The sequence below is a fragment of the Lepidothrix coronata genome, unplaced genomic scaffold, assembly GCF_001604755.1.
Source record: "Lepidothrix coronata isolate B3197 unplaced genomic scaffold, Lepidothrix_coronata-1.0 Scaffold75, whole genome shotgun sequence".
NCBI lineage: Eukaryota > Metazoa > Chordata > Aves > Passeriformes > Pipridae > Lepidothrix > Lepidothrix coronata.
In genome coordinates, this window is record NW_016690255.1 from 7,812,169 (window position 1) to 7,828,298 (window position 16,130).

At 42.5% G+C, this 16,130-nt stretch overlaps 1 protein-coding gene across 1 annotated transcript in view; it reads right to left on the minus strand.

The window, feature by feature from the left end:
- The window catches only part of ANKRD12 (ankyrin repeat domain 12), a 59,496-nt gene extending 45,684 nt beyond the window's left edge, over positions 1 to 13,812 (minus strand). Inside the window, exon 1 of the mRNA XM_017819492.1 lies at positions 13,621 to 13,812. The gene's annotated coding sequence lies outside the window, so the exon portion shown is untranslated. The remainder of the gene's footprint in view (positions 1 to 13,620) is intronic.
- Between the last annotated feature and the right edge of the window lie 2,318 nt (positions 13,813 to 16,130).

A 16,130-nucleotide genomic window follows, 5' to 3' on the forward strand; every position in this document is an offset into this window, starting at 1 on the left:
AAGAGAGAGATGTCTAAGAACAGCTGAACTGAGAGAGAGGCAGGCAAAAGCCAGCATTACATATTCTGTTCAGAGAAAGCCAGCTGGCCAACCCGTATGTACACACTGGCTAATTAAGAAGTATGTAGGTAGCTCACGCCCAGCCATACCAAATGTTATCTGCATTCTGGTGGGAGTGTGTCAAACACAGATGAGGTTAATGCACTGGGAGAAAGGGAACGGGCGCAGCACAAAGGACCAAATATCTACAGAAAACTGGTATTTTTAAATACTACAAGGAGCAGAGTTTAAGCAGAAAGGTATTAGCAAAAAGATGTTCATTTAACTAAGTTTAACACTGTTCTTTTGTTATCAGGAAAGTGTAAATTACTTCAGTACTTTATTTCACAACAAAAGCATCCTTCAGCAAACAGCTTAGAGAAGCAATTTCTTTCCAGAAGGGAGGTTAACTAACTTCAGCATTCCTAATGCTAAATGAAACATATGATGGGAGATGTAACATCACTGTCAATCTTTTTCTTCTTATGGAACTCAGTGCTTCTACAAACACAGTTACTCAACCAGAACCTACTGCTATACAATAAAACAGCTCCTGGTAAAAGCACATGTTACCAGATTAACACCTATCTTTTCACCTACAGTGTCCAGAAAGAAAAAAGGGCTTGAAACAGAACAAGAGATTATTTAGAATATTTTGGTTAGAGGCTGGGGATGTGCTAAGAAGCACAAAACCAGCAATTTGGGACCATGAGGAAAAAGACCATTCAGGTTACAACACACAGCAGGAGGGTGGTAGAATCCAGTAATACAGGGCTGGGCTTATCTGCACTGGGAATTTTAAGATATATAAAAAGGACATCTGTCTGTATCTTAACCTGATAACTTCCCACACAGAAGCATGTCTGTGAAGACTAAAACTTCAGATTAGCTAAATGACAGAATGTGACTGTGATAAGGAAGAAGCAGAAAGACTTTGAAAGAACGCATAAGAAGGGATTGCTCTTGGGAAGAGAGCACAGGGGACTCCATGATCAACATACAAGAATTTTTACCCAAGACCACAGAACACAAACCAAAATTCCTTAGTTCCTGCCATTTTTGTGGCCCTGTAAAAAAGTACAAGCGTTCCATATCTTTCTCATTCTAATGGAGAATGACAAACTTACTACTGTGGCCAGTCTTCCTACCTCCCTGGACAGATATACTTGTAGAAACGATGTCTTAAGCACTGCCGATGTCTCATGAGAATGTCAAAATGACGGTAAAGGATGGGACATCACCCAGGGCATGCACTTCAAAATCTCATCAGAACATTATACAAAATGCTGTTCTGAAAGGTCAAAATTTCAGAGTGACTGCAGCCACAAAAATATTAGTCTTTTTACCAAGGTCTTCATTGCAGAGGACTATATAAACACAGCTATTCTAAAACTCAGCAGTTTATCTGATCTTTACAATAAAGACAATGAAAGAGTTATTAAAGGCTTCATTTAAGCAGAAATAGTTTTAGGTTTCTTGTGCAGAGTCCTATGAAAACAGTGTTATGTGGATCCCCCCCAAAAAAAGACTTCCTCTCAATCATTCAGCAGCTGAGGGTGCTGCTGGAGGCCGACATGCACGTTTACTGCTAAGCAGCATTACGGAACATTTTAACTTAAGTCAAGGTTGGGTAGGTATGAGATCTAGATAGTAAAACATTTTGTCCAAAAGCTGATAATACATTAGACATATGCAGCTGTAATGGACTAAACATATACTGCAGTACACTCCTACTGGCAAGGCTGCCTCCTGCTGCAGGCTAGAACCGTATTAACCTTTACAAGCTTAAAGGAAAACACAGTCTGCCTAAGAAAAGATTAAATAAAGGCTATTTGCGTACACTGTACTATTTGAGACTATATTTTTATCGTCACCATTTCCTGTATGTGGTGTACACTGCAATACCTTCAAATACAACAAACAGAACAATTTACCGGGCACTTTTTGCCCTGCACTCCATGGTGTCTCGTGCTCACAATTCAGTTTTCTAGCAGTAACCAGCACACAAATTACTAACCACTGCTGGCTTCAGGTCGCACACCAATTTGGTATGCTGGAGAGAACACTGACTGAATGATACATACAGTGGCTTTTACAGATGAAAGGTGACAAGAACATTTTTATTTGGAAAATATTCACAAGGTCTTTTCACATGATTGTGACGGTTCAGTGGATGCAGATTCCAGCGTCAGGGTTATGATGAAAGAACTGAACTCTAACACAGCCTCAAACACTGAACTCTAACACTGCCTAAGGCAACAGTCTGTTGCTGTATTAAGTGCAAATGCAGCACCCAGCATGGACTCAAGTCACAAATTTGGCAGACTTTACTGCATTTGACAATAAAAAATATGACAAAACACTCTTGGTCCAGAAGTGAGAAATTATTTTTTGTTACAATCTTCCTTTAAGATTTGCACAATACTTGAGACTGTGTGGCCAGAACATGCAATGCTGAGATTAGTTCTACTCCTGTACCTATTGTGCAACGTCAGAAACAGTGCCTTACCCCTCCCCTGCAGCAGTTCTCCCTACCAGATGTAACAGGATACACTAAAAATCAAAGAAAACAAAACATCAGCCTAACAAACACACCTTTCAGAAATACATGCCAGGAAACAAGTTGGATATGTGTATTTCGGAGACTCCTCATGTACTAGCTAATAGATGGAATGGACTACTAGACTCACTGTCCTGTCAGAGGGTGTTTCCACGTTTTAATTTGAAATGTTTAGATACTTGAGATCCAAACATATAAGGTTTGGACACATCTTACCACAATAAGCAAAATAAACTATTTATCTGAGCTTCATCTTATAAAAGTGTCCTTTATAAAATAAAGTATAACAGTGAAATAGGCATGAGCAGTGACTACTCAAAATCTCCAGAACAGCTTTTAATATACTCTGAAGTACCTACTCACCACATGCCAGACTACACTACACAGGGCTAGGATGAAGTCCCTAAAAAACAGCCAACACTCAGACAGCAAGAAAGATTTTCCAATACTTCAGCTGGAACTCACCACTACTTCCTACCAAAATAAGGAACATATCTCATAGTCTAGGAATTTCTACTAGGAAGAGAAAAAAAATGAGAGGACACACAACTCTTTCCTATGCAGAGAGCAAACAAAACCTTTGCAGGGGTTTTCCTGCACTTGCCTATATAGGACCTTAGGCTCCTACCCAAATCCCTATTTTAAGAACCTGAGTTTACTTGTGCTTAGTTTCAAATGTCAAGTTCCATAGATTTCACAATACTCTCTGATTTGTTTCTGTGGTAATGTAGCACCCAGACTTGTCAACTTCTTTATAACAAATACAATCTATTAAAGAGAGTGACTCAATCTATAGTTTTCTCATTCAGTTTTAGTAAGGTTTTCCTCCTTCCCCCCCGTTTTGTTTTTTTAAACTAAGTACATGCTTACCTACAATGCAAGAATTTCATTGTTCATAGAATTAAAGAATAGCTGAGGTTAAGGGAAATTTAAAAGTCATCTAAGTCTCTCAGTTATCTAGTCAGTCAGACATTTTCAGCTTTCATCATACCTGGCATAGACCAGGTTGAGTTTGTTACTTGAGCAGGAAAACACAGTAAAAGAAATAATGGAAAGTACAAACCTTCCTATTCCTGACTAACTGTAGGCAGCTATAAATTACGCAGCGGCATTTTACAAGCAGCCCACTGTGGAAGATGAAAAAACTCTGGCCCAAAATTTAGTTTACAAAATCCTATTCACTGACTGAAGATACCACACCCCAATATGCCCTTGAGCTTTGTTACGTGAATGTTAAAGGTACTAAAGGTTCGTAAATTACAGAGAGATCGTGCTTCACTAACAGCTGCATCTAAGCAAGAGATGGCTCCTCTTTCACGTCACAGCTCATCACTAGAAATACACATGCACATCTTTCCAAAAGTTTTCTTGCAACTACAATTAAATGTCAACCAAGTAAGGACCAAAACTCTTACTGGAGTAAGTTGGACATCTCTTGCCTCACACATTTTTAACTAAAACTCCAAAATCAACATGTCTGAATGAAACCAACATGTTGACAACCTGGTGAAGTTCTGAGGAACCAATGACCACAAACAGGTGCAGCAAGTGGCTCACTTGCTTCCAGAGAAAGAGAATCTATTTGTCACTCTTAACACAGTTCCCTGCTATTTCTGCTTGCCTTGATTTCTGCCTTCTTAAAGGCAAGAAAATGTCTACAACACTTTTTTTTTTTAATTTTAAAAACATCCTAAATAAAAAGCAGGGCCTATCCCTGACACCACTACAGAGCTTACTATCCATAAATCAAAACTGAGAATAAGGGTTATACTCCCTCTCCCTTCACAAATGTTATTTTGTTTTCACAATATTGCTGGAAGATGGAAATGCATTATTTCCTTTGTTTTACAGATGGTAATGTCAGTTCACAGAAATAAGGAAGTCAGAAGTTTGGCCAATTTGCCATACCTGTAACATCGAAGACTTTATTTTTCAGATTATTTCACATTAGATAGTACTTTATACTTCGTTAGATGATAGCTACCAGTGACTTCACTTTGAATTCTGCAAGCAACTCCTCTCTCCTACCACTGCTGAAGGAAAAAGCAGACATCCATGTGCGAGGAAAACACTTAGCAAGTGCTCATAAAAAGCCTGTATCTTACACAAATTCCAAAACTGAAAGATTGAAAATAGGTAATTTTCAGGGTCATTGTTCAGCTTTCTTCAAGACGTGACCCTCTTCACCGGCAACCTCCTTCTAAATTAGAGAACTTATTCCAGCTTCTGCCACAGGACTCCTCTCTGAGCAGTATCCTAGACTGCACAAATGCAATTTATCCCAGAAATCCACATGGTTCATGATTTAAAGTGGAGTCACAACCAAAAAAAAAAATCAACCCATGATCGGATTCTGCTGTGTGCAGATCCAGGGCAGGCAGCATTTCTGACACAGCGGTGTCACGGCAAGAGGGCACACAAATACAGACAAGAAGCACTTGTTTCACTTCTTTTGCAACACACTCCTCCCATTTCCTTCCTTTACTTTCTCTGAAGTTTCCAGTCTCGAACAGATTCTGAGATCCTCCCACTACAAATGTCACTCCACATATCAAGATTATGAAAAAAAAAAAGAAAAATCAAAGCAGTTTGTTGGTATCACACTTCTAAACTCATATTGAAGTAATTGCTGTTTATGTCTTTCCAAGGCACTGAAAAAAAACCATAAAAACTAGCATTTTGTCAAAATATCCTTGCAGGTGCTATGTCAACCAACTGAATCTTGCTTGGCATGTTAAGACCTAGCAGTTATTAACAGATTATGACAGAAGAAAAGAAACAAAAGATCACAGGTATCTATAAATGACCTTTAATGTTCTTCCACAAAGGCAACTGAACAGCGAAGAACTAAAGAAAATTAGTGTCTAGGCTCTACCTGTACTTTAACATCTCACACCAATACACTAAATACTGAAGACAAAGTATGCAAAAAGGTGTCAAAGGACAGGACACTCTCAAATAATCTGTTAGATTCAAGGACCCTAAACCTGGGTAAACCCATCTGCATCAATCCCCACCCAGGAGACTGCCACAGATTGTAAGGTGCTGAGAAAAGGTAGGAAGCAAAAGAAGTAGGGAGGGGATGATTTCTTTTCCCAGATGACTCTTGTCCAACTTCCTCCTAGGATGCTGAACTCCGCCCTGACAAAAAAAATTTAAAAAAGCAAGTGGAATTGATCTGTTTACATAATGTTACTTAGGGTGAAAAAAACATGTTGAGAAACATGGCCTAAACTGACAGCACAGTGCAACTCTGAAAACAGGTGAGTGGGGAAGACGATGCTTTGCAACAGGGATCCCAAAAGAAGATTTTATATAAACAGACAGTTGAAACAGGAAAGCACGGAATGAGAAGGTACCTGAAGAAATAAAAAAGATTAAATACTATGATTTCTTCACTTTTGTTTTTTAACAGAAATAGTTTCAGAAGTCTAAAATTCTAAATATTAGTTGTTTAATAAAAGAAACACACAGGGCCAAGGAACTGTCCTTACAATAAGTACTCTCTGGTTTATACTTCAATAAAACAGATGTTTATATCCAGGATAAACTTTCAGAACAGAAGTCCTACCAGCTTAAAACCACAGAATTATCCACTATTTCAGAGGAGCTTTTGAAGGGCTGTGGGCTTGGTGAAGCATGTGGACTGGATACATATACTACAAATAAACTTGCAAAACCATAGTCTTAAGTAATTAATAACTTTCACAACAGACTGGAAAAATGCTAGTTTTTCTAGAAAAGCATAAAACAGTAGGACATTTGATATCACAATGGCACCTTGGATTGCACACGAACAGCAGAATCTTTATCAATAAGCCAGTATTATCTTGCAAAAAAGGTAGATCATTCTATCACATTTATTTTATCACGATTTCCTCTTAATAACCAAGAAAAGTACTGCATTCAAATCATTTACATTTTATGACAAATCTGATTTTAAATTAAACAGCTTAAATTACCAAAGCTGATAGTTTGTGGAATTTGCATATATAAACCAGATATTTTCATCTTGGAATAGCTAGGAATTATTTAAAAGCAGGAAATCCTCCCTGATTCTGAGAGACTTGAGTTAAAGCTTCTCTTTATGCTTATAAATACACATTCCCTACCCCAAACTGGGAGTGACAAGGTGTAAGAAACAAAATGTTAAGAATAGGGTTATCTCCTGGCATTAGCAACAAACATAAACAACAAAAGCAAGCACTGCCTCTCCCCAAATGGTGACAAACCTGCCTTCTAGAAGTCAGACACTGACCCCCATTTCAGTGTGGCAAGAATGGCTCCCATATGGTAACAAGGGGCATCATTCCTTCTGAGCCACTTACACTATTTCTACAGCATTCCTTCACGTGGGCCAGTAAAGAACTGCAACCAGTGCCAGAATTCAAGATGATTCTGAAGGACATCTGTCAGTACTGTCATGTTCTCAAGTAAATTTCTCTATTCTCAAATTAACCCTTTATCTTTTCATGGAAGATGCTACCATTACTGTTCTTACGTAGGCTGGCTGTTCTGCAAGGAAGCACTAGAAACAAACAAACAGAATGACGAGGGTACAAACAGAATTGGTTGAATAAATAATTGTTTTTCTTCTTAAAAGAATTCTGAAAGATCAAAAAACATTAAGTTTCTTTTCAAATGTTCTCAATATTCAAATGATTAATTTCTGAAGAAATTCTCTCACTAATATTTTATACCTCAGCTACTTTTTGTATTTCTCCTCCTTTGGCAACAGAAAATTAAGTTTTTTCAGTTTCTCACTCAAAAGCTTACTCAGAGCTGCAAGCACTGGAAGAGACTTTTTTCAAGTAAGTTCTTGTACTAAGAACATACAGAAGACATACCTCGGTTTGTCTTCTCTTTCTTTAAAAAAAAAATCAGAAACTGCATTTTTAAGAGGAGAAATGTGAAAGAAGTCTTATTTATACAACCAGTTAATTAGTCACTTAAGTTAAAAAAAGAAAAAAGACTTTATTAAGAATCTGCGTAGCAAAACTTAGTAGAATGCACCACAGCTTTACAAGACTACCACACACAGGCAGTACAAGAAGAATGCATCCTTTGACTATTAAAAATTAAATTAGTCAGGAAAAACACATTACCTACAACAGCTGAAAAAAAAAAAAAGGTTTGGCAGTTTTATAATTTGTCAAGCCTTGAACAATAAGTTCAGCAAGAAATCCCAACACACTAACTAAAATTAGAACTTCACAAATAAAATTATTTGCACTCTAGCAGGTCAAATTCCAGTCAAGTTCAACCGGTCATGACCATAAACAATCTGCACTAGCCGAGCCTGCAACAACCTGGGGGTGGACTAGATAACCTCCAGAGGTGCCCTCCGATCTCAACTAGTCTATGAGTCTGTCCCACGAATCAGAAAAGCAGATGCTCTTTACCTCAGTGGCAGCAAGTCTCCTGGAAGTTCTCTCCTCCTGCTGACATGTTCAGCATATGGAAAGGTTTGTGTCTTCTACCTTCTCCAGCAACTTATGCTACGTAGTTAGGAGAGCGTTTATTCCAACAAGTGCCTACACAGGTGGCTATAAGAACCTGTGTGGCTTATGAGTGTGGATGTCATACTCAAATCATATCATTAAGACAGCCACGTAGATTACACACATCATATTCCTACTGAGGGGCATACCTTGGCATCAAAATAAACATTTCCATGGAAAAACAACCTCTCGTCTTAGAATCAGACATAGATAAGCTTCTGGAGTGCCTGAAGGGATCTCCCTTTATTCTGAATAGCCTCTCAAAATTAAGAAGATCATTGATTTTACAAAGAGGAAATCTGCTCTGGGGAAGGAAAAGAAATATGCTAGCCCAAGAACTCTGGCTCTTAGGAGCCAAAGACAGTTATTGCAAAATTCATTAGTCAACTCTTTTAATCTACAAGTCTAAAAACTTGTATGTTCGCAGGTGCTTCCTCTTGAGTCTTTTTTAGGATGAGCTATGGGCTCAAAGGAAGCACCTGCACAGATGCTTAGCATAATATGATACTCTCTTTACACTAAATGGAGAAGGGGAGTTGTAAACATCAGGTTTGATCTACTGGTTACTCCTTAAAGTAAGTAGATATTTGTCAATTAAGAAAGAACATTGCATACGCAGAGTCTACCAAAGAAAAACTTAAAAGCCTTTCTATCAGTATTTAGCCAAACTTAAGATAAGCAAGCTTACTGTCAAATAATTTTAAAGTCCTTCTACAGGAATCTACTTTCCCTCTGGAAACCTTCTAAAGACCTCCAAGACAAGAGATTTCAAATATCTTCTATTTAGGCCTTCATAAGCTAATGATAATTTGTCAATCTAAACCCAAGAAAACCCACAACTTATCTGCAGCACTGATAGACAGAACATCACTTAAAAGCACGCAAAGGCCCTTCACAGGCTAAAAATGGATGAACTGCCAACACCTACTCACAGTCCTTCAACTTTAGCAGGATTCAGCGCGGGTAAAACAGTGCACCCAAGTGCTACCATTCATGAGAAGAACCTAAAGCAGCAGATGGAGGAAAGAAAGCAAGCTTGGCTTACTCACAGGTTCTCAATTGGATAACAGAGGTTTTTGTCCTGGCTAAATTGTGAAGATGTGCAAAATATTCAACAGCCTTTATTGCCACCTCTTGGCCATCGCCACCTATCACAAAAATAATAACGAACTCATCTGTCACTTCCTTTACGGAAATAATTTTTCTTCAGGGCGGAAATAGATAGCGAGGGAACAGATGAAGTGGAAACAGAGAACAACCAGAATACTGTTTGCAGACAAGTATGACTATTTAGATCTGTAAAACTACAGCGAGTGCTGCAATTAACCTTCATTAATGTTTTATTGTGTCATCTGGAGAATCGAAGGGACTGGTAAGCAAAGAACCAGTTATTTTCAAGATAAATTACAGGATTTTTTTATTTATTTAAAAAAGGTAATATGGTTGTCAAAACACCTCTTTCTTCTTGAAGTCAAAAGATGAATGGATTAGCACTACCCACACTAGAAGGAGACTATCACTAAATGAAAGTTCTCTTTTCTCTTTATCATTATAATAGTAGTAAGAACCCAGATTAGCAAGTTGCTGAATAGTGTAGAGCACCACAGAAAGTTGGTTTCTCTCAGCTGGTTCTTTGTTGCACACAGTATTTAAGGACACATAAACAAGGGGAAGACAGCTCCACAAAACAGCTAAGAAAGCTATGAGAAGTTTGAGTAGCCAGACACCTATTAAGTAGGACTAATATAAAAGGCTTTGAAAGAGAAGGGAAACCACAGGAAACGTCTTCACATAAGTAAGCACCTTTAGCTGTCATCAAGCAATGAACTTTCTAACACCTACCACAAGAGTACTCCTGGAAATGTGTTAAGTGTTATTTGGCTTCTGTTGCATATAATACATTTTGAAGCTAAGATGGGAAAAAATTGCTTTCTACCTCTGATGTTTTCCAGTCTCACAAATGCAAGACACAGAGTTGTTCCAATACTCTCCATCTCCACCAGAAAGCACATGATAGGAGCAGAGTAGAAAATTATACATATCAAGCCTTTCTCCTCAATGTTCATTTTTAGTTTTTCTCTCTAATATAGCCCATAATTCTGTCTCTAACATTGCTAATGGCTTTTTTTAACATAAACCTGTATGAAACCCATCCTCTTGTGACGTTATCACTACCTAGAGCACTCTGAGTAGAAGCCACGAAACTGAGGAGCGTTTATTCATTTGTTGTTCGCTAAAGATAAAAGCAGTTGCAGCAGACATAAGGATGCTTTGTCAGATCCAGCGAGACAACCCAAAATAAGCCAAGGCAAAGTCATACTCTCAAGGGCTTCAAATCTCTTTTTAAATGAATATTTAGGCTTTAAGCAAGGTGCCAATAAAGGCCCTCAACTGCCTCCATAAGCTTCTAGAAGAACTTCGTAAGATTTCTCTAGGGTCTGGAATAATAACGAACTGATAAGGAAAGAACTGAAGATGTTAGCAGGGTACTGACTTCTGTGATTCTGTTAACAAAATCATTCAGTGTAATAACACAAAATGCAAGACTGAGTTTGTGCTAATATTTATTTCATACCATCTGTCACTAGAGTCTAATGATGTAGTTAAAAAAATAGTTTGATTTGGAGACTAAATGACCAATCAACATTTATAATACTCCATCTGCAATAGAACATGGAAAAGAAGAAACACCAAACATTTATGCCCAGCCCGTTTCTTCATTAGATAAGATCCCCAAAAACGTCAAGGAAGTTTTTCTGAGTGCAGATTAACAATGTGGTAGCAAGTTAATCATTACTTATTTTGTGATCAATAGTTTGTTCCAGTTTTGAAGAGGACCAACTGCACTAGTCTTCCAGGCAATTTCATCAGCCTAGGATCATCTAAACATGGTAAATCAGTTCAACAAATAGAATTGTCCTGTCTGTATGTCCAATACTGAGGAAGAAGTTCTAGCTCAGCCATTTCTAGATGTCCATTTTTCCACTAAAAAGGATATCCAGGACTATCCACCTAATTAAGCTTAAACTGCAACAGCTTGTGGGGTTTGTAGCTATTTAAACAGACATCTAAAAGTGCAAAGAAACTGCTGTTCAAGACTACAATTGATGAGCACCAATTTATAAACACTGGTATTCAACTTTCAGTATAAGCTTTTAATCCTAAGGTAAGTGGTAAGATAGCAATACCTCCTGCAACTAATGCCAAGCAAACATGGAAGCTTCATACAAGCACTCATTCAACCTGCTTATTAAAAGACTTTTCCTCTAAGAAGTTACTATTGTGCAAGCCTGCTGGAAGAAACTGTACATGAATTTAAGTTTGTTGCATGGGGCTTGCTTTCTTACACAACATCTGTCCTAAGCTTTAATGTCTGTAGTATTCAGAGTTCACAAACGATTTTGAATAATCCTCTGGGTGGGAGAAGAACACACAAAGAGATGGCAATGGAAAGCCAAAAATATTTATATTTGAAAGACAGAACTGTCATCTTAGTGAAAGAACCAAAGGCACTCTGATCAACTGCCTGCACTCAGTGATTACTCCGGAAAAGCCAGGAAATCGGAAGGGACTCACACAACACACTGAAAAATTGTCATCGCCACAAGTATGCCACCATAGTCCCCTGGGTGCTGAGAAAAACATTGGTACTCTCTGACATTTCATCTTGCAAGACATACAGAAAAGTAAAAGTATTAAGGGGGAGGTGCAGTGTGAAAAGACACAGGTAGTCAATGAGATCGCCACTCCCTTTCTGAAGGATTCTGCTGTACCTCAAATCCTGCAATTTTACTCAAACAGTTTCTCCAGCTTGCACAGAAACCTACTAAATTCAAAGAGGGTGAGATTAAGGTCCTCGGAGTCTGAATTTCCATAATTAAGAGTGAAAAAGAGCGAGACATACCCAACACCTGCACAACCTCAAATGACAAGAACAGGTGAAATACCCTAACATCTCAGAGAATTTTCAAGATCTATTACTCTGGGGATTCCTACCCACTGAACTGTAGCAAAGGATTCCAGTGGACGAATAAATCATAGGATGCTTGGCTCCTTGCAGCTACACAGCACCTGTGAGTAGCTCACCATGTCCTTACCTAGACTAACTAAGCTGCCACCACCTACATATTGAAATACACCTAAACCCTTGCTATTTCAAAACTAGAGAGAAGTGCCCCTCACCATCAAATCATGACATGTCAATAAAAGTGAATTATTTTAATAATAGTTAATGATTTCTTATAGACACAATGATCTCACCCCTTCCTCACGTTCCAAGATTAGACAGTTTTTTCCTGGAACATAAGTACATTTGGACTGTTCCACATCTGTCCAATAGCTTTTTGTTCCTATAAGCACCACAATTCACTCGCTTTTCTCCATTAAAAATTTGCTTTATCCCATGAATTATCTTGTAATTCAGAGGTATAAAATTCAGACTTTCCTCTGCATCATATGGCCCACAGGAGAAAGGCATGGAATGCAGTGACAGTGTCCAGGCAATTTCCACAAGACCTCTAGCTGATAATACTGATATTAAATAATAGTACTGATATTGGAATAGGCTGCCCAGGGAAGTGGTGGTGTCACCATCCCTGGAGGTGTATAACGAAAGACTGGACATGGCACTCAGTGCCACGGTCTAGTTGACACGGTGGTGTTCAGTCACAGGTTGAACTAGAAGATCTCAGAGGTCTTTTCCAACCTAATTGATTCTGTGATTGTGTAAACTATTCATTTTCTTCGGGAGTTTAAAGTAAAGAAAAAATAAATTAAAAATCCTTTTATTTCTTATCAGGTATACGGTCCTTTGGGAAAAAAAGACATATATACAAAAAAAAAGACCGAGTATTATCAATGGCACCTCAGGCTGTAACTAGAATGAAGAACTGTACAACCGAGCCTGGCATTCTCTCATTCCTTGCCCTTCCTTTGTTGCCTGCTGTCACCTGTGCTGCGCTCCATTCACATCGGCGGCGGCTGCCTGGCGCTGGCAGGAAGGCAGGGAACGCGTTATCCTGCCGAGCAGCCTCGGCGGGGCCGACCTCGGCGGAGCAACTCCCGAGGCTGCAGGGAGCAGCCGAAATTCCCGACCCGGAGGCGGGGCGTGTGTGCTATGTGCGTGTGTCCGTGTGTGTTATGTGTGTGTACACTGCCATGCCGCGCTCGGCACCCGCGCCCCGGTCGCCCGAGCGCCGCCGCCTCCCTGCCTTCCCCCGCACATTCCCGGCCCTGCCTCCCGCGGGAACCCCCCGCGCCGGGCGGCGGGGCAGGGGCCGGGCTGGGCGGGCCGGGCGGTGACAGCGGCGGCCATGGCTCCCGCCGCGGCGCTGACGGGCTGACAGCGCGGCCGGACGGGGCCGGGCGGCGGCGCGGTGCCCGCTGCCCGGCGGTGACACCCCCGAGGCGGCACCGGGTGGGCGCTCCCGCCGCTCGGGGACCAGGAGGAGGCACCCTGCGGGCACCGGGTGGGGCCGGGGGTCCCCGCCGCGCGCTGGGAAGGTGCGCTCCGGTCCTTACCTTCTCCCGGGAGTGCGGCAGCGGGACGCGTCCTCCTCCTCCTGCGCTCTCTCTGGACGGCGCGGCCGCGGGGACTGGGCAGGGAAGCGGGTGCCGCTCGCAATGCCCGGGGGCTCGGGCTCAGCCGCGGCTCCGGGCGCTGGGGCTGCCGGGGGCTTGCAAACACCCCGCCCGCCTGCCCGCCTTCCTTCCTTCCCTCCCTCCTTCCCTGTCTCCCTCACGCCCCGCGCGCCGCTCCGCTCCCCCCCCCCGCCCCCCCTCCAAGCCGCGCTCCCATTGGCCGCGCGCCGCCCACGTGGCCCTCGCACAGGGCACGGGACGCGGGCGAGCGACGGCGCCGCCAACGACACAGCGCTCAGGCGGGGGGTTGGGGGGTAGCGCCGCTGCTCTCCGCCCCATTCCTACCCCTATCCCGAGGGAGACAGGCACGGACGCCCGCGGGGCGGCGGGGAACGACGGGCTCGAGGAGTGCCAGGGAGGGACGAGCCTGGAGGGGGAAGCGGGGGGGGGAAGAGGGCGGCGGCGGCGGGAGGAGGCGAGCACTGCGCACGCGCCTGGGTGAGTGGGGGAGCCGCGCATCCTCTTGGGCCGCGGCCGCTGGAACCTTCTGGAAATGGCGGCCCCGGCTGCGGCGGCGGCCGGTAACGGGACGAGATGGCGGACGAGAGCTTCCCAGTTCCCCTCCCGCCGTGGGACGGGAGCCGACCTTGAACCTCCGGCGCGCCCCACCTCGCCCCGTCCTGCCCCTACCGCCCCGTCCCCGGGGTGGGGTTTTTCCGGCGGCGATGGCGCAGTGAGTTTTAACGGAGCGGTGCAGTGCGCGTGCGCCTGTGCGGCGGGCGCATCCCATCCCGTTGAGGAACCGGGCACGGTCCGGTACGGAGGGGCTGCGGCTAAAGGTCCCGCAGCTTTCGGGAGAAGCCCCCGGACGCAGGTGCGTGTGGCGCGGTGCCGGAGAGCCCGGGGGGGGGCCGTTCGCCTTCGGGAGAGGCTGCGGGATGCCGATCCCGCCGCGCCTGGGGATCTGGTCAGTGCCGCATCCCCCCCCGGCTCAGGCACAGTCCCCATCCGCGCTCGGCTGCCGATCCCTCCCGGCAGGGGCAGGCGTGGAGCTGCAGGACCAGACGACTTCCAGGTGCTCAGTTTTTTTGAGGGTGCCTTGCTTACACCAATTAGCCAGACGTCATATAAACGCATGGAAAGAGGTTTCTGAAGTACACTGACGTCCTAGCCGTGGTTGCAGCCTTGGAAACGGGTCATTCATTTGCCCTCGCGAAGGGTTCTGCATCTGCTTATTAAAACAGTAGTATATGGTGAGACTTGTGGAACCTGTGTACTGCTGTAGTGTTGGGTTCCCAAATAATGCTCTTCACATTGCTTCTGGGAGCTGCTGAAGATTGTGTAGCTGCCAGGTGTAGTATTTTGAGAAGGCAGCTAAACAAAGCCCTTTAGCGTGGCCTTAATTGCTGTGCTCACTCTACTACTGGATCGTCTGTTATTGTGTAGAAAATCCCTAATATTTATTACTCAAGTCAGAAAAGCAAATTTTTTTTCAGAATTACAAGATTACTTTAAGGTTGCCTGTTGTGGACTTGCTTTATATTTAGATCTCCACCCATCATGTACCAGCATGGGTAGAGAAAAGCATCACAAATCTTATATTTTCATGCTGCATGACAGCTTATTGTTTAGGTAAACTTCTCTCATTTTCTTTCACAATTTTACTATACAAATGCTGAAACAGGTCATTTGTATTGTAAAGCAACTGCCTTCGTTTTCATTTGATTCTGTTAGTGTACAGTGAGTACTGTCAGGAGCAGGTCTGCCAGCATCAGTGGCCATATAACAAAGGGATTTGCCTTCAATTCATATTCTTTCATGTCAGGTTGATTGCAGAGATCGTCATTTGAGAGGCGAGTGGATTGAAGCAGCAGCCTGTAGAATGTCAGCGTTAAGTGGAGTAAGAACTGTTTCCCAAGGCAGAATAATTTCTCGAAGTATTGTACAGGGATTCGTATCTAAAACATGACAGGCTACAGATGTGGCACAGCATTGTGATTCTGTTTTGATTTTTGTGCATGAGTACCGTGCAGTTCCAGGAGCTGGGTGCATGTTAGGAGGGATTTAGAGTCAGCAGCTGAGTCTCATGAGCAACATCTGCAACAGATGTTAAGATCGGATAATAATATCTATCAGTAACTGAAAAACTGTTTGGACTAATGAAAAGCACCAGTGAGTTGACTGCTAATTGCTACCCCTACATTAGTTTCTGCGCCTTGTCTGCAGAAGCCCATCCCTTTTACATAAAGCACAGCTGCAAAATTTTGTAGCTACATGGTGTGTGAAGCACTTCCCTTGATTCGCTCTTCCTGGCGAAACATCCTGTTACCAGGCATGTGAATTACTGGTCTTAATCAAGCCAAACAGGTTCAGCATCTGGCAGAACTGTGTCATTGCTGAATTCAGTCTACTAATTGAAGGACTGAAAATGTCAGACTGCATTACAAAAA